This window comes from Phacochoerus africanus, chromosome 6, assembly GCF_016906955.1.
Source record: "Phacochoerus africanus isolate WHEZ1 chromosome 6, ROS_Pafr_v1, whole genome shotgun sequence".
NCBI classification, from domain to species: Eukaryota; Metazoa; Chordata; class Mammalia; order Artiodactyla; family Suidae; genus Phacochoerus; species Phacochoerus africanus.
The window spans coordinates 110,431,635-110,458,796 of NC_062549.1; the positions used below are offsets into that span (position 1 = coordinate 110,431,635).

At 55.9% G+C, this 27,162-nt stretch overlaps 1 protein-coding gene across 1 annotated transcript in view; it reads right to left on the bottom strand.

The window, feature by feature from the left end:
- Positions 1-26,951, bottom strand: part of SLC6A17 (solute carrier family 6 member 17) — a 113,825-nt gene extending 86,874 nt beyond the window's left edge. Inside the window, exons 1-2 of the mRNA XM_047785076.1 lie at positions 26,750-26,951; positions 16,259-16,398 (exon numbers count right to left, since the gene is read on the bottom strand). The gene's annotated coding sequence lies outside the window, so the exon portion shown is untranslated. The remainder of the gene's footprint in view (positions 1-16,258; positions 16,399-26,749) is intronic.
- Between the last annotated feature and the right edge of the window lie 211 nt (positions 26,952-27,162).

Below are 27,162 nucleotides of genomic sequence, written 5' to 3' on the forward strand. Positions count from 1 at the left end.
CAAGAGCTCCCGTTGTGGCACAATCAGTGGCATCTCTGCAGCACCAGGACACAGGTTCGATCCCTGACCCAGAAGAGCAGGTTAAAGGATCTGGCATTACTTTAGCTGTGGCATAGGTCGCAACTGCAGGTCAGATCTGATCCCTGGCCTGGGAACACCGTATGCCTCAGGGCGGCCAAAGAAAAAGAAAAAAAAAAAAAAGCGAAATGTCCAGCTGCTGGCTTGGGGCTGCCTTGAGCAGCCTGCTCCTCGAGCCTCAAGCATCCCCTGTCTAGTAGTGCCTCTCCTCTTTTGTAAGGCCACATGCGGCAGGCCATGCCCCCAGGACCTAGCAGTGTCTGACCCATAAAGACACTGAATTTATAAATTCAGTGTGTATTTATAAAAACTTGTAAATGTGGGCTCTGTCACCCCAACTGTCAGGAAAGACCCCACTGTACCAAGATTCGTGACCACACGTGACTCCCCACGGGTGGGCTGAACTCCCTGCTTGCACAAGTAGGCGGGCAGAGCTGCCTCTGCAGACCTAACAGGTCAAGGGGAGGAAGGGGCCAGGAGATGCTGGCTGATGTTGACAGCTGGCAAGGGAGGTGCTCTGGGCTTTGGCTAATCTGCAACCACTGCCTGGGGGCTGTGCCAAAGCCTCACGAAGAGGGTACCTTTTGCGTCTGCCCACATCACTCCCCGGGCAAGTTATTGAGTTATTATTGTACCTTCATAATGCCTGGCTGACCTTCCAGGGGAGGAAACACAGATGGAGACAAACCACAAAGCAAACAGAAGAAAGGCAGATGGAGCCACAGAAACAGCGGCGAGCAGAAGGGGTGGAGGACAAGAAGGCTGAGCCCAGGAGCTGCTTAGAAAGGGGAGACGCCCGCAGGGATTAGGGAGGGGGGGACAGGAGTGAGGGGCAGGGCTGAGGAACGGCCCAGGGGCAGCGGGGAGCAGGGACAAACGGACCCTTGTGCCAGGAAAGGAAAGAGGGGGAGGAGAAGAAGCAGGAAGGAATTGTTACTGCAGAAAAAGGACAATAAACACCTCTGCAGGCCACCCTGCGGAGGCCGGTGTCCCTTGTCCCCTCTCCTTATCTCTGGCAACGGTTCACGGTTCACGGGAAAACTTGGCAGAGAAAGTAGAGTCCAGGCAGCTGTTCATGGGCCCCGCGTGGAGCCTGAGGTCGTGGCTCCCCTGCCCCGCGGCAGCCCCTGCCTTCAGCACTTCCTGCGCGCAGGCTTTGCTCTGACCAGCAGGCAGGTGGGCTGCCTGTGCCATAGCTGGTACCTGTGACCAGGACCCCCTGCCCCTTTGAGGAGGGGTCTCTCAGAGACACTCTGTGCAGCCTGTGAGGCGGCCTTTAGGTGGTCCCTACCCTGGGCTGCCCTCCATGGGGCCGGCCACACAGTAGGGGTGTGGTAGGTCAATGAGGCCCATCATTCGCCCCCCATCCACTGGCTGGCACTTGTCGTCTCAGCAGCTGTACTAAAGTGGGTCTGTGACTGCTCCAGTGGGGACCCCAAGGCCACCCAACATGGACTTAAGGGGCTGAGGCTGAGGCAGCTGGGTCCGAGCCTGAGTAGGCACAGGGAGAGGGAGCTGGAGCAGGAGGAGGGCGGGAGATGGCAGGAGGCCTCGGGAGTCCCCTCTGCCCTCTCTGATCATGGGCTGCCCAGCCTCTCCAGGCCTCCATCTTGGCACCCAGCAACCTAGGTCCGCCTTGCACTGCTGTCCTGCAGCCCTGGAGAAGTCACATTGGCGGGAGGCCCAGCCCAGAGCACACCCACTCTGGACCTTCTGGAAAACCTTGTGGGGCTGCAGCCTGCTGTGACCACTAGATGTCACTGGTGACCTCCCTGGCCGGCTTCAGCACCGCCAGCCAAGCGGACGTAAGACTTCTGCCCCCTTGGGCCCTAGGCACACAGGACTGGGATGGGGTCCAGAGCCTGGTCTGGAGATGAGCCCCCTCCTCCCGCAGACTGTCAATCATCCCCCCACCCTCACAAGTCACACTCCGGGCAGCCATGCTCTGGGCACAGACATGAGTGCCCTCCTGGAGCTGGGTGCTGTGCCAGGTGCTGAGGCAGGAAGAGAGGCTAGTAAGACACATACACACAAACCTGTCATGTAGCATGGCGCATAAACTGGACCATGGCGGGGAGGGAACTCCCAATTCCCACAGGAGGTGGGGCCAGGTCAGAGAAGCTTCACCAGGGAGGGACCTTTGGTGGATCCGAAGGAGAAGTAGGAGCTTCCTCTGTGAAAAAGGCAAGGAGGGCGTCCTGGCTGAGGGCCCGGCATGCAGAGCCCATGTGGGAGAGTGTGGGACCCAGTGTAGCTGGAGGGGGGAGGGTGGTGGGGTGCGGGGGGTGTAACTGGAGCAGGGGGTGAGAGATGGAGCAGGACTGGCAGGCAGGGGCCAGTCACCTTCACACACTTCTCTGTATTATACATGTTGCACCCTAAATTCCTGCAGTGCATGTAGGAACCCCAAGTGAGCACCCCCAGTTGTTGCTCACTCTCTTGCACACACACACACACACACACTGCCAACCTAAGCTGAGATCTGCAAGGGGGCTTGCTTTCCCACACCACCATGGCAATCTACCAGGGCTGTAGGAATCCAGGCACTGCTGGATGCTGGGTATGGAGTTCCCGCCTCCCTTGGGGCCCTCCCTGGGGGGGAACCGGGTGGCAACACTGCCTGTGGTGTGGCTGATGGCCTGTCACCTCGGTTGGGGGTGCTTCAACTGAGATCCACACGGGGCCCATCTGCACCCTGGGCTGCGTGATTTCAGGCGATACAAAAGAGCCTGCTTCAGCCCGTGGCCATGGTATCGGACGTTCATTTAGCCATGGTATCTGAGCACTAAAAGTGCTGTGAACTTGAGAGAGTGGTATTATAAACGCTCAGAACTCAGCAAGATGACTCCCCGGAGCAGGAACCGTCAGCGAGCACAGGGAGCAGGGAGGCTCAGCTGCTCAAAACGGGGCTGGGATTCACGCTGCATCCACGCCCGCGTCTACAGACATTCCTCACACACCAGAAATGTGCTAGACGCTGGCGCTAGACTGTGGGGAGTAGTCTCTGCTCCACAAGTTCGCGGGCAGGTGGGGGATCAGAGAGGCAGGTGAGAAGGGAAGACTCAGTTTTCTTCCATCCTGGAGAAAGGGACAGGCGTGAGGCTCTGGGAAGAGAGCTTAGGCAGAACCAGTCGTGACCAGCTCCTCAAGGTCTGCCAGGGCAGCACGGAGGGGCTAAGGAGGAAAAGGCTTGTTCCAGGTCAACTTTAAATGGGCTGCAAGCCAATTAGCGCTGGGCGGGGGTGGGGGGGTGGGATGTGTGGGGCCAAATAGGAAACTGCCTCCCTCATCTGGGCCCAGGGAGCGGGCACAGCACAGGCCCTGGTGGCTGAGCCAGGCTGGATGGTGACGGGGCAGATTCTGATGCTCTGTAACCCGCCTCGTGTCCACCAGTTCCCAAGTCCTATTTCCCCCTCAGCTTCCTGAAAACCAAACCAAACACTATAAACTTGTCTTGGCTGCAACAATAAGAAGAAGAAGAAAAAAAAAAGATGGATTCACATCTAAGCCGGATTAAGTGGAGAAGCAAAGGGGCTCCTGGTTCAGGTGGGACCGTGGCAGCTACAGAGACCCAGCTGGGGGCCAGAGGGGTCCGGCAGGGCCCAGCATGGGCGGGTAGGCCCCTGGGAATGGCTTTGATGAATTTTCCCCTCCCTCCTTTGAAGGTCTATATCATCAGTCAGAGTGGCAGAAGCCCCTCCCCCATGCAGCAAAAATCCAACGGGATGCGTGAGCGAGGACATAGGACGTGTCCGCAAAGCCCTGTCCTGAGCAGCCCTGCTCGGGCAGGCCCTGCCAGTCCACCGCTGGGTCTGCAAGGAGAAGCCTGTGAACCTCTCTAAAGAGGCTGCCGCACTGATCCCGCAGGATCAAAGGGGCCCCTTGTCAGGCCGAGAGAGGCCAAGGCTGGTCCTCCAACCAGGCAGCTCGGGCCACCCTTTCAGTCTAGCTGTTGGCCGGCCCTGGGTGGAGATTCTTGTCCACCAGCCCCTTCTCTGAGCTGAGCTAAAGGCAGGCTCCTGCCAGGGAAGATGGCGTGTAACCAGCCACATGACTGCTGCTCTAAAGATGCTGGCACCCAAATGGAGGTCCAGAGGGCCAAGAGGGAAGAAAGCTGGGAAGAAACCAAGTGAGGCTGGTCTTGGGGGAACCAAGTTCCCTGGCAGGCAGGCCCCTGTCAGGAGAAGAGGGACTGAATTACAGCAGACAGAGCAGTGAACTTGGATTTGACGTGGGTGTGGACACCACAAGGAGGTCCAACTGGCAGGTGGGGCCTTGGACTGGGCAGACTGCGGACTGTGTAGTGGTTGACTTCCTGCTCTTCCAGCTGGCAGCACTAACCACATGCAGCCAGTCATTAGAAGAGGGACTAACGGGACCTAGAGAACGTCCAGGGAGCCACGAACCAGCTATCAGCTGGAGCCAAAAGCAAGAGGGAACAATTCTAATCCGACCAACAGCTGGTTGGATGTTCTGGAGAGCAGCCCTAGCTGTGTGAACCAGTGGAGTAACGGAGGCCCAGTCAGGGGCTGCCTCTCCTCCCTGGTGGATTATCAGAACTTCTTCATCTGACTCGAGCCCAGTCCTGAAACCCGAGTGGCCAGTTACTGGACCGGCAGCCTGAGAGCCCGGCTGATGGCTCTCCCAGCGTCACCAACATGGGTTCAACAGCTTCTCGGCTGTAAGAATGTCACACGGACATTTTAGATACTAAGCCCATTTCCCAACAAATGCCCTTGGGATTCCTAGACAAGTCAACCCATTATGCTCACTCACAGGGAGCTGATGAAGAGCTAAGTGTTGGGAGTGGCAGGGCTCAGGGTCGGGCAGGAAGTATAGAGCAGTGGGACCAGATCCAAGGGTGGCAGGGGGCTATCTGCCTTGGAAAGAACTAGAAAATGTCCAGGGAGCCACCGACCTGCGGTCAGTCCTGCTCCTCCCCTGGCTTCTCCAAAATACCGTGCCCCGTAGACACCCGTAACACAGCTGTGTCTTCCTCCCCAGCAGACCCCTGCACCTCAGATTCAGGGACTGCTGCCTTAAGTCTGTGCCTGGCAATTGTAGTTGGTGACACCAGGTGCTCAAAAGAGGCCTGGGAGGCATGGCCAGGTGAGCAAGGTGAGCCAGGTTAAGGGAGGGCCAGGCTGGATGGAGGCTGGGAGTCGGTCCTGCAGCCCCAGCTCTGGACACCAGCTTCCTGGCAGGATGGCAGACACCCTTCGGATGCAGTGTCTGTCGGGAGCGGTGTGTCTGCAGTGGCAGCCCTGGGATTCAGAAGTAGGGCATGGGAGCCAAAACGAGAAGAGGAAGCCTCCAGCCTGGATAGTTGTGGGGAAACGAGGCCCTGGCCTCCGGGTTCTGAGCAGGCTTCTGTCCTGGGCATCTGGTCTCCAGCCTGAGACCCTCTGGCCCCTTGGCTGAGCAGAGGCAGAAGTTGCCAGAATAGATTCTGTGCCAGACAGGAACAATGGCCCAGGAATGGGGTCTGGTGGGAGGCCCGTGGGTCGGCAGATGGGCTCTCCTCACCCAGCTGCCTCCGAGGTCAGTGCAGGAACTGCCTGAGCCGCCCAAGTCCAACGTGCACCCTCTCAAGTTCATGGATGGGGAGAAGGATAAAAGGGATCTGGGTGCAGAAGGATTTGGGATAATATTTAGGAAGAAATTTCTTTCTTTCTTTTTCTTTTCTTTTTTTTTTTTTGTCGTTTATCTTTTGTCTCTTTAGGGCCGCACCTGTGGCATATGGAGGTTCCCAGGCTAGGGGTCGAATCGGAGCTACAGCTGCCAGTCTACACCACAGCCACAGCAACGCCAGATCTGAGCTCTGTCTGCGACCCTCACCACAGCTCACGGCCACGCCGGATCCTTAAGCCACTGAGCGAGGCCAAGCGTTGAACCTACAACCTCATGGTTCCTAATCAGATTCGTTTCTGCTGCACCACAACGGGAACTCTGAGGGAGAAATTTCTAACATGAAGCTGGGATGCTGCTCTCTGGCCACTTTCAGCAGTCAAGAGAACAAGCCCGGTTTAACTGAACCAGTTAGCCAGACTCAGGGGCCGGGGCAAGGCCGGATGGTCTTGACAAGTGAGTGCCCTTGACAAGCCTTCGTGGGAAACTCAGGCAGGGGTGTCCGGACAGAAAGACCCCTGGACTCTGCTCTCCCGGCCTCCCACTAATGCAACACAAAAACATAATCTTCAGGTCCTGCTCAGCACAAGTGATGAGACGGTCCTGCTGAAGCCTGGCTGGGGGACCCCTGGGTTGTAGAATCGCAGACTGCCCGAGGGGAAGGGGGTGCTGAAAGAGCAAGGCTTACCGCTCCCACCCAGAAACTGGGACCAGAGAGGTACCTTGCTACCTTCAGCCCTGTTCCGGAGGGGCGGCTGAGCCCTCGGGCCCCTGGGGAGTATGGCTTCTGGGAAGGGAGCGGGTACCCAGCACCCGGCCCAAGGAAGTGAGGCTGGACGGCTGTGGGGAGCTGGGTGGGGAGTGGTCCCCAAGGTCCCCGTCAAGCTTCTGGGCCCCAGATGAAGAGTGAATCGTTGGTTCCCCCTGGAGGGGAGTAGTCAGTCACCCCGTAAAAGTTTATTTTTATACATGTCTGATCTATTTCACATCCGCTCAGATATTTTGACACATCTACAGGAAATGTAACTCTCCCCCATATGGCAGTGTTTGGTTGGGCCTGACCTGGGGAAACTCAATAGGGTCACAGAGGAGCGGAGGGGAGCTGCAGCGTCAGGGAAGAATGCCAGAGGCCTGAGGCTACGCCGGGCACCCGGGGCCAGCGGGCTGGGAATCGGGGTCACGGCAAGGTCAATGCAGACATCCCCCTGCCTAGGAGCCGCGTGTGCTCTGGCCTCTGCTCCCCAAGAGGGATGAAGGACCCAGGAGAGGGCAGCAAGGGCCAGGGGACGGGGCTGTTAGGAAGACAAAGACAAGTCGAGCCTGAGAGCCCAAAGCTGAGATGTTCAGACATGGGTGGAGGAGCAGGGCTTTTCTCCCCACCCCGGCACCCTGGCATCCTGGCCTGAGGAGAGACCTCCAGCTCCAGTGAAACAATGGACCCTCTGGACCTTCCCTGAGTCATCAAAGTTCCGTGGGCCTCAGTTTCCTTATATACAAATTGGGGTTTCTATTCCTCAGCAGGAGAGGATGAAAGAGGAGAGTGTGTCTACTGATTCTCAAAATGGTCCCTAGTGAAGGTAGAGAGCTTGGCAAATGCTAGTTCTCTCTCCTGAGCTCTAAGATGGGGAGGACGCGCAGGGCGGTGGGAGGTTGAACCAGATGTGACTGAATCACCCAGAACGGTGCCCGACTCCAGGGGTGCCCAGAGACCTTGGCTCTGCCCTCCAGGACACACTGGGGCTTTAGATGATGAGGGTGTGAGCGCAGGGTGCCTTGGAGGAACAGAGGCGGCACCTGCCCCTCCCCATGTGGCTCAGGGAGGGTCCTTCTCAGTGCTCCCCGACAGGAAAGTAAACTCACGCGGCTCATCATTCCACGAGGGCCGGTCCAGAGCAGCACACTAACTTCATAGGCTTTTTTTTTTTTTTTTTTTGCTTTTTAGGGGGTGTGGCATCTGGAGGTTCCCAGGCTAGGGATCCAATCAGAGCTACAGGTGCTGGCCTACACCCACAACCACAGCAATGCAGCATCCAAGCCATATCTGTGACCTACACCGCAGCTTACAACAATGCCAGATCCTTAACCCACTGAGTGAGGCCAGGGATCGAACCTGCATCCTCCTGGATACTAGTCGGGTTCGTTAGCACTGAGCCACAACGGGAAGTCTTGTTTTTTCAAGTTTAAGTTCATGGACGTGGCATTCCTACGTGGGTGCCTGGTGGAGATGGGTTGATGGCGGGCGTCCCTAACTCATGGGGTTGAGATGGAGGCAGATGCCCTGCTCTCCCCCATGATCCCTTGGTCTTGGCATCAGAGACCGGGGACGGGCAAGACTGACCGGAAAACAATCTCCCTGAATGAAGCCGTCAGAGCGTCCGACTCCAACGTGCTTGAAGGCCACACAGGTAGCCCCTGCCTCTGTTTCCAGGGCGTCCTTCCCCTGGCTGTGGGCACCGCTGGCCTAGACTATGGCCCTGCCTTGGCCACTGCCGCCCCAGCAAGCTGGTTCAGGACCTCAGGACCAAGGAGGAGCCTTGGTAAATGGAGCGTGACAGCTGAGAAGTCGCTAAGCCTTCCCCTTCCTCCCTTCTCCTCTGGGACCCGGAGGGTTGAAGCTCCGCAAAGCCCAGGGAGGGTCAGCAGGCGGAGGCTGCACTTGGGCTCACCTCACCCCATTCCCCCACCCACCTCCCTGTAAATCCTGGCGACACAACAGGAAGGCCCTTTAACTAGCACATAAAAGTGCTTTGGGCTTTCAAAGGCCTGCGCGGCGTTTACGGGGAGCCCGAGACTTTTATGGGCCATTTCGAGTCCCTCTCCCCCTGACTGACTGATGCATCATGGTTTGTAGCTGTGGTGTGGGGAATTGTCACAGCCCAACCCAAGTGACCACGGGGTGGGGGAGAAGGATGAGAGAGTCCTAAACAATGGAGGCCAGGATGCCTCAGCAACACCGAGTTGCCGCCCGCCCGCCCCCCGACCCTCGACAGGCCAGGCAAGCTGCTGGGCGGCCCCTCTGTCCTTCAGAGAGGGTTCAGCTCAAAATAAGGGCTCACCAAGTTGCTCTTGATCAAGTGACTGATTTGCAGCCACAGTAACTGTGACTCAGTCTTGGAAGGGGCCCAGCAAAAGTCTCTGAAGGGTAGGGAGGGCCTCATCTGAAGAGGAATTCAGCCCATTCTGGAGCTGGCCAGGCAGGCGAGCACTTCAGACTAGCATTCAAACAAGGGATCTTCAAGTTCTTATTTAGCCCTGAAAGACTGGGACGCTAGAGACGTCTAAGGATTGGTGCAGAGAGTGGGGGCTGCGCAGAATTACCAAGCAGCTCTGCACTGCATCAGACCGAGAGCCTCTCATCGGAAGCACCCAGGAGAGTTTTCCCCACCTGGACCCCTGACCCTACTTGGTAAGGAGGCCTGGATGGCTCCAAGTGCGTGGGCAGTGGGGGTACAGGGGTGGCCTCCCCGCCTGGTGGGAGGAAGAAGCAGGCAGGGTCTCCACCTGCCCCACCTGGATACCTCGGCCAGGAACGCCCCGGCCTACGGGCTCCCAAGGCCAACCCCCAGTGTCCCCTCTTTCGGGCCCCTCCCTGTCCTGCTCCCTCCCTTCTTTCCTTCTTTTTATCGTGTGCGTGTGTGCGTGTGCGTGTGCATGTGTGTGTGTGTGTGTGTGTGGCGGGGATGGGAGTGCGTGTCTGCTGCACCATTGGCACGTGCAAGTTCCTAGGCCAGGATCGAATCCACTTTCTATCATTTTTAAACCATCTCCTTCCCTCCTCTCCTGGACAAGAGCATCCCCGAAGGTCTCATTTAACAATAAAATCACATAATTCTTAAGAGTCAATTAACAGGCCACGCACAGTGTTAGGCGTTTTCATTGTTATTATTACATTTAAGTATTACCATCGTCCTCTGAGGGTGTTCACTCCCATGTTACAGACGCAAAACTGAGGCTCAGAGGACAGGCACGATTTGCTTAGAACTGCACAGCTCTTAGATGACGGCTCTAGGATACCTCCACCTGCCTTCGGTGGTAAGAATCGTCTAAATTTCCCATGGGAGTGGTACAGAGTACAGTACCAGAATACAGTATAGTGTAAACCAAACATAGATGTATGATGAGTATACTCTACAGTTCGGGGCCAGATTCGGCTCTGAGTGTTTCAGCACACACCCCTGTGAGGCAGGGACTGCTGTTACTACCCCTATTTTACGGGTGATGAAACCGAAGTGCAAAGAGGTGGAATAACTCGCCAGCAGTCACGTAACTGGTAAGCAGCAGAGGGAGATTCAAACCCAGGCACCTGGCCTCCAGACTTCTATGCACCACCCCTGGGCTCTCCAGCCCCTCCGTGGTCTATGGCACGTGGTCCCTTCATTGGGAAATGCCGGGGGATGGAGGCATCGCCTCTGGCTCAGACAGTAACGAGTCCTCGGGGGCCCATGGGCCTCGCCTACCAGGCAGGGGTATCCACAGCACGTGTCTGGGTCTGCGTGTCCTGCAGCCCTCCAAGGTCAAGTGCGGAAGAGGGATGTCACAGGAGGGGTCAGCTGAGACAAGAGGATCCTGTCCCGTGTGCAGACCAGAGAATAAAGGCCTCTGTTGGGAGCCCCTGCCCCCCGGTGGGCCCCTCCACTCCCAGCAGGGTCTCTTGGTCCCCTTCTGGGAAGGCCTGGAGCACTTGCCCTTCCTCCTGACCCGCCCGGACCTGCAGCCAAGTCCTGCTCAGGGAGGGGTTCATCCGCTATTGTTGGGCAGCACCCCACTCGGACCCATGGCCTCCCCAGCTGCTGGGACTTCTTGGCGGGTCCCCGGTGTGGCTCTCCCCCCTGGCATGGCGAGGAATGTGCCTCTGTCATCCTATCCTCCCTCCCCGACCCTCGCCCAGCACAGAATTGGATTAAGAACAAAAATATGAGCTGTGTTTGTTTTAATCAGCTTCAAGACATGGGGGCTTTTAAAGGGAAGGAGAGCGGGCCGGAGCTGGCCCCGGGGCAGGCAGGCCGGGGGGCGATGCCGTCCCAGGGTCAGGAGCAGCCGAGCAGCGAGTGCATCTGCAGGTCAGATCCCGGGGCAGATAAGGGCCGGAGGGAGAAGACCTGGGGGGCCAGGGGCCGGGAGCTGAGGGAGGATGAAAGGATGGGGAGGAGGGGGCCGGACGGCCATGGCCACAGTCCTCGAGCTGGTGCTGCTTGGGGCGGGAGGTGGGGGGGAGGGGGCCGTGACAGTGGTAGGGGCCCTGGAGCCCAGAAGAGCCCATGGGGCGGGGGGATCACCTTTTCCAGAGCAGGGGCTTCCTCCTGGCCTTTGGAATGAGGGATGATGGGAAGGAGGTGAGAGAGGGTCTCCGCCACCCGATGGCAGGAAGAGCCCTGCCCGGGGCTGCCTCGGAGGCTGAGCAATGGTGTCTAGACACAGCTTCATGGCCACGGGTGCCTGCACCAGAGGGGACGGGTGCTGACACTGAGTCAAACACGCAGAACCCGGTGGAAAATGCCAGGTTGCCAGGCTCAGGTTGAGGGAATCAAGGCCTGAGGAGCAAGAGGCTGGGAAAATAATGACATCCCTGGACAGATATCAGGTTGGAAGAAGTCCTGGAGGCTGCAGGGTGTGGAAGAAGGCTCTCAAGTGGGAGCCTGGAACCTGGGTACTCTGGGATCCTGGAGCAGCTGCTTTTTAAAAAGCCCCCGATATATTGAACATGTACGCAACCTTAACAAAAAAAAAAAAATAGAGTTCCTGTTGAGGCTCTGTGGGTTAAGAACCTGACTAATATCCATGAGGATGCAGGTTCCATCCCTGGTGCCACCCAGTGGATTAAGGATCTGGCCTTGCCATGAGCTGTGGTGTAAGTTGCAGATGTGGCTCAGATCCCGCGTTGCTATGGCTGTGGTGGAGGCTGGAGGCTGCAGCTCCAAATTCAACCCCTAGCCTGGGAACTTCCATATGCCACGGGTAGGGCCCTATAAATAAATAAATGCCCCTGTGTCCACACTACTGTATACCCACTATGTGAGTGGCTATCCTCACGCTAGCCCTGTGAGCCAAGGAAAGAGGCCCAGAGACCCAAGGTCACACAAGGAAAGAGGCCCAGAGACCCAAGGTCACACAGCCAAGGAGAGAAGATGCTGGTACAGTCCCCTACGGCTCAGGATACCTGGCAGTGCCACAACTCCCATGGATGCAACAGCCTTGGCTAGTTCTCAGGTCAGAGCACATGGACGGAAGCAGTAACCTCGGACAGTTGAGGGCAGAGCTCCCAGAGGCCCTTCCCAGAATCCTCCTGCTCCCCGGCCACTGGGCACCAGAAGGGCCTGTACTAGCTCTTCGCATGTGCCAATCATGCTCCAACACTTTGGGCCACCCTTTCCTGGAGGGGACTGTGAGGTGATTGCTGGACATCTGGGCCAGTCCCCACTCCCCCTTAAACCAGAGGGTGGGCTCCTTGGGACAAAACTGGGTCTTCTAATTCAGGTCCACAGAAGGGTTCTGGTTGATGACGATTCTCTCACCAGACAGAGATGAAGGAGAAAAAATCAACAGTGAATTCCTTATACGGTAACATTTGGTCAGCTTTGAAATTGAAATATCATCCCTTTTCTGATTAAAAATGCTCCTTTCTTGTTACAAAACATGATGAAGGTAGGACTTCTAGAAAACCTATTCTTGGCAAAATTAAAACTGTCAAACCTATGTCCATCCCCTTAATTTTTAATTGGCCCATAAAATCCACAAGCTTGGGATTAACTGTATTATTTGGAGACAGTCGTACCTTGCCTGAGGCACAGTTCAGAGCTTTGCATGCTACAAATACTTAACAAATGTGGATCACAGGACTTTGTGTGTGTGTGTGTGTGTGTGTGTGTGTGTGTGTGTGTCTTTTTTTCTTTTTTCTTTTAGGGCTGCTCCCTCGGCATGTGGAGGTTCCCAGGCTAGGGGTCGAATTGGAGCTGTAGCCGCTGGCCTGCGCCACAGCCACAGCAACGAGGGCTCTGAGCCGCATCTGCAACCTACACAACACTTCATGGCCACGCTGGATCCTTAACCCACTGAGCAAGGCCAGGGATCAAACCCACGTCCTCATAGATGCTAGTCACATTCATTCCTACGGAGCCATGACAGGAACTCCACAGATCCCAGGGCTTCTTAGAGTCTGGGTCACCAAGGACTTGGACTGGGAGGTCTGCGGTGCAGAGTCGCAAACGCCGGGCAGGCCTGAGCGAATTAGTGCCTTCTCAGCCTCAGTTTCCTCTTTTGGAGGAAGAGACAGAGGAGGAGCCAGGACTCTCAGGCAACCTCTAAGGTGAATCCCAGTGGCAGCATTCCTCGGCTCCAGGAAGGGCGACTGAGCTCCCGGAAAAAGAGATCGGCCACTCTCTAGCACTGAGCCTGCAGCTGTGCCCCAGACACAGGACAGAAGGGCGGGAGTAGGGGCGGGGTGGCTGCTGAAGGCACCTGTTCAGGTGGTCCCCACCGGAGAAGTTCTGAACAGTGACAACCACCACGGGTCTGCCAGCCGTGAGAAAAGCACCTAAATGGACAGTAGCCAGGAGTTAGACCCAAACCAAACAAAAGCCCACCATCTAGATGTGTCTCCTCGCATCACCAGGCTGGGACCAGGCTCCGAGCCTCCCTTCCACCACGAGCCCCGCCGCCCTCTGCAGGTCAAGTCCATCCAGACCAAAGCAGCAAACCTCGACTTAGTCCCTGCTCTGTGCCAAGGCGGGGGACACATGCATTATCCAGGAAAATGGTGCCGCACCAGTTGAATTTAGAATATGTGTGTTCATACGATCCAAGTGTGATAATAGGCAATGAGATTAAACAAAATACGAGCGGTCTCTGCCCTCAAGGACCGCTCCTTGATAAATAGCCCTCCTGACCTATACAGAGGGGGTACAGAGGAGGGAGGAGACCCAATTCTCCCTTAGCGAGCACGTAGCCAACAGAGGAGGTGGGTTCAGTGCACAGACCCAGCAATAGGATAAAAGCAGGGGCAGAAGGCGCTGGCTCTTGGCCATCAGTGGGGTCTGGATGAAACCATCTCTTTCGATGCTGGAGTGAGATTAGAGAGGGCGTGTGCCGTCTGGAGCAGGGCGGTCACCCAGGCACTGTCTTCCGCGTATGAGTGACTTTTTAGCCTGAATCTGACAGTGAAGCAGGAAAGAGGTAACTCGGCCTGGGTCCCCCGATGCAGGGGGAGTGGGCACAGCCTGCGCTGGGGGTGGAAGGAATGGGGAGCCGTTGGGGGTGGGGGTGGTGGCCGCCCTCCCACCCCCTCAGTGGCTCAGCCCTGCACAGTCTCAGCCCCATTCCCCAGACACTGAGGGACACCCGCTGCTGACACCATGGCATTGGGTTTCCCTGGGGCTGGCTCAGGCTACTGTCACCGGGCCTGCCAGGAAATTGCTGCTGACACTCAGGGAGGCGCCCCGGGAGCAGGGAGGCCAGGCAACGCCAAGTCGGTGAGTTCTGAGCAGGCACTAGACGGGGCTGGAGCAGGGGAGACACCGCCAGGGGGCTGAGGGGGCTTCCAGCCACGCAGGGCTCGGCTGGGAGTCTCTGTCCCACTCCTGCCCCTCCTGGGCTCCTCCACAAGGCCGGGGAACCTTGGAGCTTGTGGCCAGCATAGCTGCAGGGGAGATACAAGGAGAAGGGGTGGCCCTGTCCAAGGTCAGAGAACGCCCTCCTTGTCCCCACCCCCGAGCCTGTACAGATAAGGCCACTATGTGCTCTTATCTGGAGAGAGACTGCGTCCCCCTGCTCATGGGTTTCCTGTGTCCCGCTGTCCCACCAGGTCCCGGGCAGTTTGCTGTCAGCCTCGCCCTGTCCCGTCTGCTGCCAGCCCCTCCTCTCCCGCTCCTCTGCGGTGCTTACCCATGCAAAGACATAACTGGCTCCCAGGTGCCCCTAAGTATTTCAAACACTTGGGGAGACAATGGGGACAGGGCTGGGAGGGGCACATGGCAGGAATGGATGGGACCCTCAGACTGCAAATTGGGATCCTCCAACTCTGACTGCCCTTCCAGAGCTCTGCTGGGGGGGGGGTGGGTACACTGGGGATGGAATGACCAGGGCCACAGAGCACTCTGGGCTCTCAAAGGCAACCCTTACAGGAGGCTGGGCCAATCCACTTGCAAAGAAACGTCTGTGGGTTTCTCTCCCGTCTGAACCACACCACTCCCCCAGATGAAAGCCCTCAATCCTGGAAAGTGACCTCGCCACAGCTCTGATCCTGAACTGTCCCACCCTAGCCCAGCACAGGTGGGAGGAAGAGGCAGGCTAGAGGTAGAAGCAGGCCCAGGGGAAGTTCTGGAAGGGGCTGGGCCTTCTGGCAGAAGGCCACGGGGGGGTGCAGCTGGGAGGGCTGGCTGATGGGGCTGGGGGGCACAGCAGGAAGGGCTAGCTGAGGGGGCTGGGGCCGGGGAGGGTGATAAGCAGCTTGTGAGTGTGCAGTTGGCATGTGGGACTCCAGCCAGGGGCCCCCAGAAAGTGATGAACAATCCCTGGTACCAGCTGGCAGCTTGGAGCCCTCACCCCAGACAGACAGGCCTCTCTGCAGGCACTGGTCGGGGGGGCAGGCATAGAGCACCTGCACAGATGACCAATCCATGCATCCCCTCACCAGCAGGGGGTTTATTTTTTATTTTTTTAGGGCTGCACCTGCAGCATATGGAAGTTCCCAGGCTAGAGGTCAAATCGGAGCTACAGCTGCCGGCCACAGCCACAGCTACAGCGATGCCAGATCTGAGCCTCGTCTTCGATCTGTACCACGGCTCACAGCAATGCTGGATCCTTAACCCACTGAGAGAGGCCAAAGATTGAACCCGAGTCCTCATGGATACCTGTTGGGTTCATTACCACTGAGCCACAATGGGAAGTCCCCACCAGGAAGTGTTTTAAATACCTGTCATAGGCCTGACACGGTGACAAACAAGCAGAATTTTCTCAAAAAGGCCCACCTCTCCCACAATCTTGAAGACTCAGGAGGGCGCCTGAGGGCAGAGCCGGAGTGGGCTGGGGGGGAGCACAGAGGGGGGTTGTCCAAACTTCTGGCTTCCCAACGTGGTATTAACAGCCCATGAAATTATTATTTACTGTCCTTACTTTCATTGAATCAAGTAAGGACATTAAAGAAAGGTATTTTAACACTTTCTTAAAAATTAAAAAGGTTAAAATGAAAGACAGTTTTTCCTGATATCAACTAATGATAAGGTTAGACTGGGGGTTCCTCTGGGGGGGACTGACCCAAGGGACACCAGGAAGCCTGGGGACACGAGTCGAGTACTAGCTCCAGAGCTGGGCGTGCGCAGAACTCTGTTCATCTCTACTCAGGGCTTCGTGCCCTTTGCTCACGTAGTCACACCTCAACGAGAAAAGCGAACAGAGACAGAAGCGGGACCTCAGGCTCATGGAAGCTCATGGACTCAGGGCCACGCTTCATGAATTCACATTCGAGCGCCACCTCTTGGTATCTGTGTGACTTCGAACACATTACTCCTCAGCGCCTCAGCGACCTCATCTCTAAAATGAGGATAATAATTGTACTTACTGCAAAGAGTTCTTATGAGGAGTGAGTGAGTTAATACACGTGAGGCCCATCAAACAGTGTTTGCCACGTCGTCATCACGCCGTAAATTCTAGTCATTGTTATTAATATTATTCCAAGAAGCTGCAGCTGCCAACGTCACACTGAAATACAAAAAAGAGATTTGACAGCTCCAAATTCAGAAGAGAAAACATAAAATGACGCTTTAGAGCACGAACGGCATTATCCAATGTTGCTTTCTTACGCAAACTTCGTACTTAGAGGCCCTATATTTGATTACTCATTCATTATTCAATAAATATTTATCGACGGCCATTAGCTTCCAAAACTATTGCAGACAGTGGAATAAAGCAGTGAATCAGCCAAAGTCCTGTCCTCATGAATTCACATTCTCACGTGGGAGACAGTCAGGGCAGAAACAAGCAAATAAATACACGATACAGCAGCAACAGAGAACACCAAGCAGAATAAACACCCCAAAAAATCTACACAAAGCTGCCACCACACTGAAACTGCCGAAAATCAAGACAAAGAAGAAATCATGAAAGAAGTCAGAAGGGAAAAAATAAAATGCTTTACCCACAGAAGAACAAGGTAAGAATTACATCGGACTTCTCTTCAGATACCATATAAGTGAGATGAAAGTGGAGGACATATTGAGAGTGCTGAAAGGATGCTGTGTCCAGTGAAATTGCCCCTCAAAAGTGGAAGAGAAAAGTGGAAGAGAAATTGGAGTTCCCTTTGCGGCCCAGCAGGTTAAGAATCTGACGAGTATCCATGAGGATGCGGGTTTGATCCCTGGCCTCACTCAGTGGGTTAAGGATCTGGTGTTGCCATGAGCTGTGATGTAGGTCACACATGCGACTCAGATCTGGCGTGGCTGTGGCTGTGGCTGTGGCTGTGGCCGGCAGCCGCAGCTCAGATCCGACCCAGATATGGGACCCATAGATGGGAACTTCCATATACTGTGGGTGTGGCCATAAAAAAAAAAGTGGAAGAGCAATACTTTCTCAGGCAAGCAGTGTCAATGGTCGAAGATGCCTTTGAGGAAGAGGAAGCAGGGTAAAGGGTTAGAGAACAGCAGCGGGGAAGGTGTGTTCTCAGAGAAGTCGTCTCCCCAAGGAGGTGCCATTTCCGAGGCGACCTAAATAAAGGGAAGGAGCCAAGAGCCAAGGGAGGATCTGGGAGAGAGAGCCTGGCAGAGGGAGCAGCGGAGCAGTGAGGCAAAGGCCCTGAGGTCAGGGCGGGGCAGGGAGGGGGGCGTGAGGGTGAGAGGAACAGAAGGGAGCCAGGGTGGCCGCAGCATGACGAGCCCAGAGGGGAGGTTGCAGTGAAGAAGGAAAAGCCAGGGCACAGGGCACGGAAGGAGCTGGAATTCAGCTCTGAGTGCCAGGAAAGGCAGAGTCCCAGCTGACCGGCCATGCACTCAGGCTTCTCTCTTCCAAAGATTCCCTGGGAGGAGTTACCATCATGGCTCAGTGGTTAAGGAATACAACTAGGAACCAATGAGGTTGCAGGTTCAATCCCTGGCCTCGCTCAGTGGGTTAAGGATCTGGCGTTGCCGTGAGCTGTGGTGCAGGTTGCAGACGCGGCCCAGATCCCGCATTGCTGTGGCCGTGGTATAGGCCAGTGGCTACAGTTCCAATCCAACCTCTAGCCTGGGAACCTCCATATGCCGCAGGTGTGGCCCTAAAAAGCAAACAAACAAACAAACAAACAAAGATCCCTGGGAGAACGGGGAGGAGCCAGCAGATCAGCTACAGGGCACAGTCCAGACAAGAGGATGAGGGGTGGGGATGTGAGCAGCATGGGGTTGGGGAGCAGTCGGTGCTTCGGGATCCTTTTGGAAGGTGGAGCCAAGAGGATGAGGGGTGGATTGGATCTGGGGTGTGAGGAAAGGAAAGGGGTCAGGGGGGTCTTCGGCATAAGCACCTGGGGAGTGACAGTGGCAGTGGCTGGAGCTGAGGGGGGCGCTAGGAGGGAAGCCGGTTTGTGGGGGAGCTGAGAGTTCTGCTTTGTTCAGCTGCGGTGCCTCTTAGGCCTGCAAGTAGAGAGGACACATGGACAGCTGCACACGCGGGTCTAGAACCCAGGGGAGTGGGCAGAGCTGAAAATACCACTGGGGATCGGCAGCAGCAGGAAGCAGAGCGCACATGCCCTGCTTGTTCTCACGCTTGGGCTGTTCTCATCATCGTTATGGAAAATTCCCCGTAGCTCTGCTGAGAAAAGTGGAAACAGTCTTTTCTAGGGTTGTCTCATTACGATTGGAACATTCTGGACAACATCAGAGAAGGCGAGACCGGCACCCCTCGTCACCCGCAGTCCCATCAGTCCCTTCCTGGTGGGCAGGCGACAGAACATCTAAGTCGGGAGCTCCAGGGAAGGTGCTGGCCAGAAAGACAGCTGAGTGGAAGGCCTTAGGCCAGTGCCCGGAGAAAAATGCCCCCTGGGCAGAACCGCTCAGCGCTCCGGGCAGAGCTGGAGACAGGCTTAGATGGGACCCTGACGAGGGAGTGAGAAAATCATTCCGTTTGAATAATAGGTGCATCTGGTCACTCAAACTGTGACCGATGGGGCTTTAACAGCCTCTAACACTTGCTGACATTCCTGTTGGGAAAAGAAAGCAAACCTGAGACTCAAAACCTTCCAAAGGCAACTCTAGCTACAATGTAATCCCATGCTACGCCTCGATTTTATTTATTTTTCTGGCTATCCTCTGTTTAACACAAGTGCTACTGGTGTTTTATTCGTGGCAAGAATGTACCATGTCCTTGGAAAAGATATTTATGGAGTTTCCTGGTGGCTCAGCGGGTTAAGGATCCAGCGTTTTCACTGCAGTGGCTAGGGTTACAGGCCACTGCTGTGGCACAGGTTTGATCCCTGGCGTGGGAACTTCCACATGCTGCGAGTGTGGCCAATACACACACACACACACACACACACACTCACACATATATATGTGAGTGTGTGTGTGTGTGTGTGCAGTGAGTTAATTCCAAGAAAAATGTTAATAGTACAAGTGGCCACTCGCATGTGGCCAGAATCACGAAAGTGCTACTCACATGACCAGTGCCTGAAAAACCACGGCTGTAAATGATGCAGAAATGGAAATAAGAGCCCGAGCCTCATATTGATACATAAAGCTCATAATCACCCAAGGTCAAGGGCAGGAACATTTTCCTTTTTGTTTTCCAGCCCCGGCAGGCTGCAGGTGGATAACTTTTCCTCTTCCACGTCGCTTTTGGTATTTTCTGGGACTGGATTTCACCAAAGGCAAACATTCTCTGAACATACACTTCTCACCATCTCAAGGTCACAAATTTGATGTTACCAAGGATACTTCCCCAAATGCTACAGTCACGAAGTCCTTCTGAATCAGCGAAGATTACATGTGCCCTTTAAATAACAGCTGCATCTGATCACACTTCTAACTCATGGAGATGGAAGTTCTGGACTAACATGTCCCCAAATGGTGCAATTCTCAAAAATAAGGAGTGGGTCTGGGCACGACTCAGGGCCTTGAGTGGCACCCCGCCTAGTCCAGACCTCAGGGGTCTCTGCGTATCAGGGGGCCCCCATCTGGCAGTGCCTGCCCCAGTCAGGTGACAGTGACGAGGCAGGGTCGGCAGACCCAGGCAGAGAGAGAGCAGCTCAGGAAGAACAGGAACAGAAGATATTCAGAAGCAAGTTCGGCTGACCTCTTAGGACCCCGCCGAGGCCACCAGACCCCTCTCCCTGGAGACCTTTTGGCCCGGCGACGTTATCCCAAAAGTCGGTGTTGCAGGTCCTGGGTTCCCAGCAGCTCCAGCTGCGGCTGGGCTGAGGGAGGCACAGCTGCCTTGCCCCAGGCTGTGTCTCTTGTGAAGGAGAAACATCCGGCCAATTCCATGAAGAATGTCAGTCAAAACTCAGGGCAGGATTCGGGCAGCTCAGCTGCCCTGTCCTGGGAGCAGGCGCCTGGACTGTCCCGGCCGGGAGAAGGCCAGGCTCGTGTCCCAGGGGCTGTGGCCTTCGCAGCCCCCTCGTCCCCACAGTCCTCTCCCACCTAAAGCCTGCAGCCTAGGGGGAGATTCAGGGACTCAAAGGATGTGACCTAGGATGTGGGGACCCGGGGGCTCCATGAAGAGATATGCAGAGGTGAAAGGGCAAACCTGCTTTTAGTCTCCTTATCAGGAACGGCCGAGGGGAAGGGAAGTGGGCAGCCCCGGGGGTCGGGCTGGGGGTCATGGCTGGGGCAGGGCAAGGCCCAGGAGACCTAAGAAGAGACCCTGCTGGGTGGGGGAGAAAGGGAATGGGTGGGTGACTGGAGGGAGGGCCTAGCTGCTGGCCCTTTCCAAGTTGGTGGGGGGAGGCGGGCAGCAGCTAGGGTGGCCAGCCCTCCAGGTTTGCCCGGGACTGAAGGGCTTCCTGGGAGATAGGACTACAGGGTGGTAGGGGACCTGAGGAGCAGTCCTGGCTGGGGAACTACTGCCCAAAGTCCCAGGCTCCCCATGCCACCTTGAGGGAAGGCCTTCTTCTCCCCCAAGCTTATTCATTCAACAAAATGATGAAATGTCCACTCTGGTGGCAGGCCTGCTACCAGGCATGGGGGGGGGGCCTCAGCAGTGAAAGGACTGGCACGGTGAGGCCATCGGAGCCACAGTCACAGAGCTTGCATCCCTCCCAGCTCAGGCGGAACCCTCACCATCCACGCCCAGCCAGCCCACCGCATGGTGCCTCTAGGGCACATTTCTAGGGAGCTCTTTCTTGTCTATGCCACCAAAGCCCCAGGGCCAGACAGTGTCTAGTTCAAGGCTCTACCTCCCGCTGAGCCGGCACCAGGCCCTGAGCAGGACGGGTGCTTAGCACACATCTGAGGCTCGAGGGGCTCAGGCATGGAGGGCAAGATGCATGTGGGGACATGTGCCTGCAGCCCCTCACCCGCGCCAGCTCCCAGGCACACACACCCGCGCATGGGCACACTCAATCCTCCAGGGTCGTTCTTCCCCACACGGTCAGAGGGTGCCCTCACCCCTCAGCTGGAGAGCGGGAGGGGGCACGTGGCAGGCCTGTAGGCAGACCCCAGCCCAGGTGAGGGGAAGGTGGTCCCCTGGATGAGGGGGACCAGAGCCGGCTTGCTCTCCCCTAGCTGCAAGGTCTTGGCCTCAGATTCCTGCATCCTGTTCCCCCAGGGGTCCCACCTGCAAAGAGCCGCAATAGCTGTTCCCCGTGTGTGTCTGGGGTCATCCTGGGGAGGCGGAGCCAAACCGAGGTCCTCGCAGCTGGGGAAGGGACCCTGAGCGGAGGCTAGGCTCTGGGGCGCAGCAGGGACTGCCAGGGTGGAGTGGGGTGGGGGTTTGCTGTGAGAGGCTGGGGTTCCTTCCAGCTACTCTGACTGCCTCCTCTGCCCACTTAAGGAGTAGGAAACTGTACCGGTGAAGTCACCATGGGACTGTAAGCTTCCTGCAGGCAGGGGCTGTGTGTACTCGTCTTAGTCTACCCGAAGGGCAGTGCTCAGATGGGCTCTCCACACCCGCCGCGGACAACGCCAAAATCAAGCCTGGTCCTCAGAGAGCAGCGCCCCGCGTTTCTGCCCTGCCCCCTGGTGGCCTCTTCGTATATTGCAACTCACAAGATAAGCAAGAGGGGGTGATTTCTGATTGGCTGAGTTCAGCCCACTGTACACCCCATTTTAGAAGCCTGGACTTGGGGTACCATTAGGATAAGGCCCCTGAGTGTTCTAGGAATGTCTGGAACCTAACCAGTGCCAACCAACTGAAGAGTGGGAGAAAAGAGCAGGAGGTACCTGATGCACGCTCTATCCACGGGCCACAGACAGCAATAGCACAGAAGGCACATGGATCTGTTTAATCAAAACGTAGATTCCAGAATTGGATTATCCCAGTTCCTGACACATTCTCATGCTTTCATTTGTTAATTATTCACTGAGCAATTTTTCGCAATGTATAAGCACCTACAAACTAGGGATTGTCTCTCTTTTTAAGCAGTAGAGCCCCCTTTTCTTCTAAAGGAAAATTCAGAGGAACCCAGTATATAAAAGTAGAACCACTCTGGCTGCAGTGGGGCCCTGAGTAGCCCCTTAGCGTTCTGCGGTGCATGATCTATACCAGTGCGATCTGCAGCCAGGAGGGAAGGAAACTGCCCCCTTCCTTCCAAGGCTCTGGTGCCCAGCACATGCCCAGTTCAGTACCCTGTTCAAACAAATGGTTGCTGAAATGAATTGAATGAGAAAAATTTGCTCCAATAACTACCCAGGTCTGATGGGGGCGGGTGGCAAAAAAAAAGCCTCTACCTCCAAACAGCTCCCCCCATCAGCCGCAGTGCCAACTGCTCCCCATTAGCACGCGGTCTGACCCTGCACGTTCTCCAGGACCCAGAACAGACGCTACCTCCTCCGTGAAGCTTTCCCAGATGTCCCCAGGCACAGTCATCTTGCTGCCTTTGAACGGCTGTGGTCACTTTATTACACCTCTTTCCAGCATTCTTCACACCCACTCAGCCCTCGGCCCAAGGTATTTGCATGCATGTCTCATTTCCCTTCAGATGCTGCGCTCCTTGCTCCTTCAGCGTAAGACATGTTTGATTGACGTTTGCTTCCATCTCAGTGCCTTCGAACAGTAATATTCAGTACATTTGTTTGAGGAAGAAGGAAAGTCTCTTGATATTCCTAAGGACACTGCGTCCCCAGAAGGGCCCGTTAAATTCTCCAAGAGGGGCACCTGGAATCAATTTGACCTACTAAGATATTAGCGTGGAGCGCTTTCTCCACTTTCCAAACCGTCACCAAGCAGAGCGCGTGGGAGGCGATCCAAAATGGGGTGGAAAAGAGACAGCTAGGGCTGCGCTAGTGCCAGACCTGTGTGCCGAGGATGGGTTCCTGGCCGAGAGGGATCTGGGAAATGTGGCCAAGGAAGAGCTGGAGGGAGGGGCTGCCAGAGGAGAGATGCTGGGTGCTGGGGCCCTTGAGCTCTCCTCCTCATGCCTGGCTCCAGTGCCTGGCCGGCTGGGGCGAGGGTCCGGTTCCCTCTTTCTCCCCCAGAACATCTGGGGCTGCATCAGACATAACGATCTGGTAAAGAAAATTGTTATGGAAATATGTAACCGTGAGACGTTATCAAAGGCGTCTTTAAAGTCCTTTTTCAACCCCCAGCCGGGCGGAGGGGATTGGAAATTGGAAAACTGGGAGCCGATTACAGGACCATCAAAGTGGCAGAAATTCAATCCAATCTGCAGGTTTAAAGATGGCTCGCAGACCCCTGCCCCAGCCCAGAAGGCTGCAAACCCCACTGTTTAAAAACCAAATCAACGGCATCATCAGATCCGGGTCTGGAGCAAACAAACGGCGCCCACAAAGGCTTCCCTGGATTTCCCTTGCGTTGGGGAAATCTGAGAAGTGAGGCCCTGGGGAGGCGCCCAGCTTCCAAGGCTTCTGTCTTCTCCCCACTCTACCCCACCCCACCCCAGACAGGGCTCCAGCTCTTTGTCTCTCTATCCTTCTCGATGCTTTTCGTCTACGTGTTTTTGGTGCCTACTCTTTCTCCATCTGTCTCTCTTCTCCTTCCGTCTCCCTTTATATGTTCTGGTCCTAACAGTGATCCACCTCTTTCTCCTTTCCCTGTTTCCCGCTCATAATCTGTCTTTTTGTGACATTTCCATCCCTTTGTTGTGAATTTCCATCCCTTTTGTGTGTTTCAGCACCGCATCTGTCTCTCTACATTTTGTCTTTTTCTTTTTTTCTTCTCCCTCTCTCTGTCTCCCTCTCTTTCTTTCATAGCAACACCCTCTTTTCTTTGGCCCCTATTTAACTTTTCTGGCCTTTTTCTGCTTGCAAATTTCCTGTAACTTCAGACTATGTATGAGGTGAAATCCTCTTTGGCTGGTTTATTGACCATTATGAGACCTGGGTATTTCTCCCAGGTGTCCAAACACCAATGACCCTCCATGCATGTCCATCCAAGGACCCTCTTGTCCCAGTGTTCCTCAGCACGAACTTGTCCCTGGTGGCAGGTTACTGCCCCAAGGCACACAGGCACACAAAATGGACATGTGGTTTCACCTATGAGCAGGCTCTGCAGACACGCAAATTTATGTCCGGAGGGTGGAATGCCACAGCACATAAAACTGATACACACAGAGAACGTCGGTAATTTACAATTCTTTTTTATGTGGAGTGAGAGAAAGAGACTATAATTTTGCTACTAATAAAGTTCTGCATATTTATCCTCAAGATGTGAGGGTTTACCTTCATTCATATTTCTTGTGGTCGTGACCTCAAAGGCTCTGTTAGATGGCAGGTTATAATGAGAAAAGAGCTCCATTCGCACGTCTCACTGCAAACACCCGGGGAGTTTGCATTCCGCCCTACGAAAGTCGTGAATGACCACAAGCCGAAAGCTCCATGCAGCCATTCACCTTAGAAAAATCCGTTCGAGAACGCAAAGGGAAACACACCCCTAGGTTTACGGTTTACGGAAGCACCGAATGGAGAAACGGACGGAGAAAACGAAAGCAAACGCACGGCCCGCGCCCCGGGAGCCCGGGGAAGGCGCGGGAGCCGGCGCGGCGCGCGCAACCGACGGAAAGCGGCAGTTCGCCGCCGGGCTGCTCACCAGGGCCTGCGGCCGGGACCCCGCGGGCCGCGAGCCGCAGCGGCAGGCTCAGAGCAACCGGCACCCGGCCGCCTGTCCGCCGCCCGTCGGGCGATCTGCCCGTCGCGGGCCGCGCGAGCCGCGCTCCCGGATGGCGCGTTTCCTCCGCCCGCTGCCTCCAGCTCAGCTGCTGGAGAGCCGGGCAGCGCAGCGGACAACCTGCCGACTGCTGTCAAATCCACAGGCCCCAAGTTCACGAGCGCCGCGCGGGTTCCGCTCGATTGAGTCCCGCACCACTCAGGCCCCGGGCTGCGGTGCTGGACTCCTCGGCCCCGGCTGGAGAGTAGGACGCGCCGGGCGGCCGCGGGCTCGATCCCCCGGGGCCCCCTGAGCCCTGAGGCCGCCGGAGTTCCAGGGAAAAGACCAAGCGCCTGTTCCCTTTGATCTGGTTTTATAGAGATTTGATGTTGCATTAAACTTTGAATGCTTTTATCTGTTTCAGTCTCTCTTATTCCTATTTTGGGAAGGGACTCCTGTGCCAACGTGCCAATCTCTAAGGGCTGGCGAGGGCGCGCGGGGCGGAACTCGGGCACCCGGAGCAAGGCTCCCGGTGGCATGGCGGTGCGGGGGCGACGCTGGGTGCCGTCACCTACCCACACCCACACGCAGCTCTCGATCGCCCCGAGAATCCCTCCTTCCCCCAACTCACGCGCCAGGCCGCTCTCTCCGCAAGGCGGGCGCGATAGGCTGCGCAAAGTGGAGGCGCGGCGGAGAGACCAGGGCTCATCCCGAGGCTCTGGGCGCGGAGCTGGAGAGGAACTGGGAGTCGCCGCCGCCGTTGCAACTCCGCTCTCCTTCCGCACCCCTGTACCATGCCGAGAGATTCAATTACTTTCAGGTGTGGACCACTTAATAAAATAAATCTTTCGGAGAAGGAGGCAAGTTTTCAGGGGCCTAACTCAAATCAGCAGACTTCGCATTCATAAAGAGGGGCTTCCCTAAAATCCCCTGTGGCTGGGGGGCAGGAGTGGGAGTGGAGAACAGAGGTCTCTTCCTGGGATGGAGCCTCTCCGTCTCTTTCCATCTCTCCTTGGCTGTGTCTCTATCTCTGTTCCCGGTGCATCAGAATGGGAAACCATTTTTGGACTGACTCACTGTTAAACCTGCTAGAACTCTCCAGCCCAGCCCAGAGACCCAGTGGAAATAAGAGGTTCTGCCGGCCTCCCCACCCCCGCACGCGCACCCCCACCTCTTTCCCTCTTTTCTCCATCATCCGTTGCCCAATGTCCTCTTGATCTGCGATTTCCAAACCTGGTTTTGCAACACTCTCGGGAAACTCCAATTATCTCTAGGGCTTTGTGAAATGCTCAGAATGAAATAAACCTTAATTAACTTTAATTATTATTTAAGTGCAGGTTATGCACCCCCTGATTGGGCAGGAGAAGCGGGAGGAGAAAGTTGTGAAACAAACCAAACATCCCCGGGTGTCACAGCTCCCTGAAGATGAGAACTGCCAGCGTCAGAGATTCCAGGGCCCAGGAGAGAATCCCAGGCTCAAGAAAGGAAAATCAAATTCCCAGAAGGGCAGGGGCTTCGTTTACTAAGGTTTGGGGCCAGGAAAGGCTCTCCAAGGGGAGGGGTCCTGCCTGGGCTTCCTTCCCTACCCTCCCGCCAACCATCTCCATCTAGACTTTTGGAGCAGGAAGGAGTGGGTCTCTCCCTTCCCACCCCACCTCACTCCCATTTAAATTCCTTCAGCAAGGTCTGATTTACACTGGACAGTGCAAACTGATTTTGTCCTCTCTTGCTAAGAAATTCAACACAACAGAATTGGATCAATTCCCCGGGGATCTGGGCTGATGGAAACATGCTCCCATGGTTCTGCTCTTTTGGAAGAGCTACTCACCCCAAAGTCTTGGAGGGCCCCTCATCCTCCTCACACCACCGGATCTAGGAAACCGCCCTTCTGAGCTCGGGGACAGGAGCCCCAAGAGGTGACCAGATGGCTGTGGTGGAGGGCAACTCGCTCCCATGGCGGCGTCTGACAAGGGCCCACATGTTTCCCGTACAGAGAACAAATCTGCCCCATTAAAGCGTTACTCCGTTGGGGAAAATACTGATGCAATATTGGAAACATGCCGGGCCCACTGTGAGAGCCGGAAGGGGAGGCAGGTCTTCTCAGGAAGGCAGAGAAGGCCAGTGGGCGAAACTAATCCCGCCAAGTCCATTCTCACTTGGCCCGCAAATCGAGGGAGGGCTCACGGACCAAAACATCCACGTACAGAGGGGATGGTGGTGCAGATCCAGAGAGAACAATGG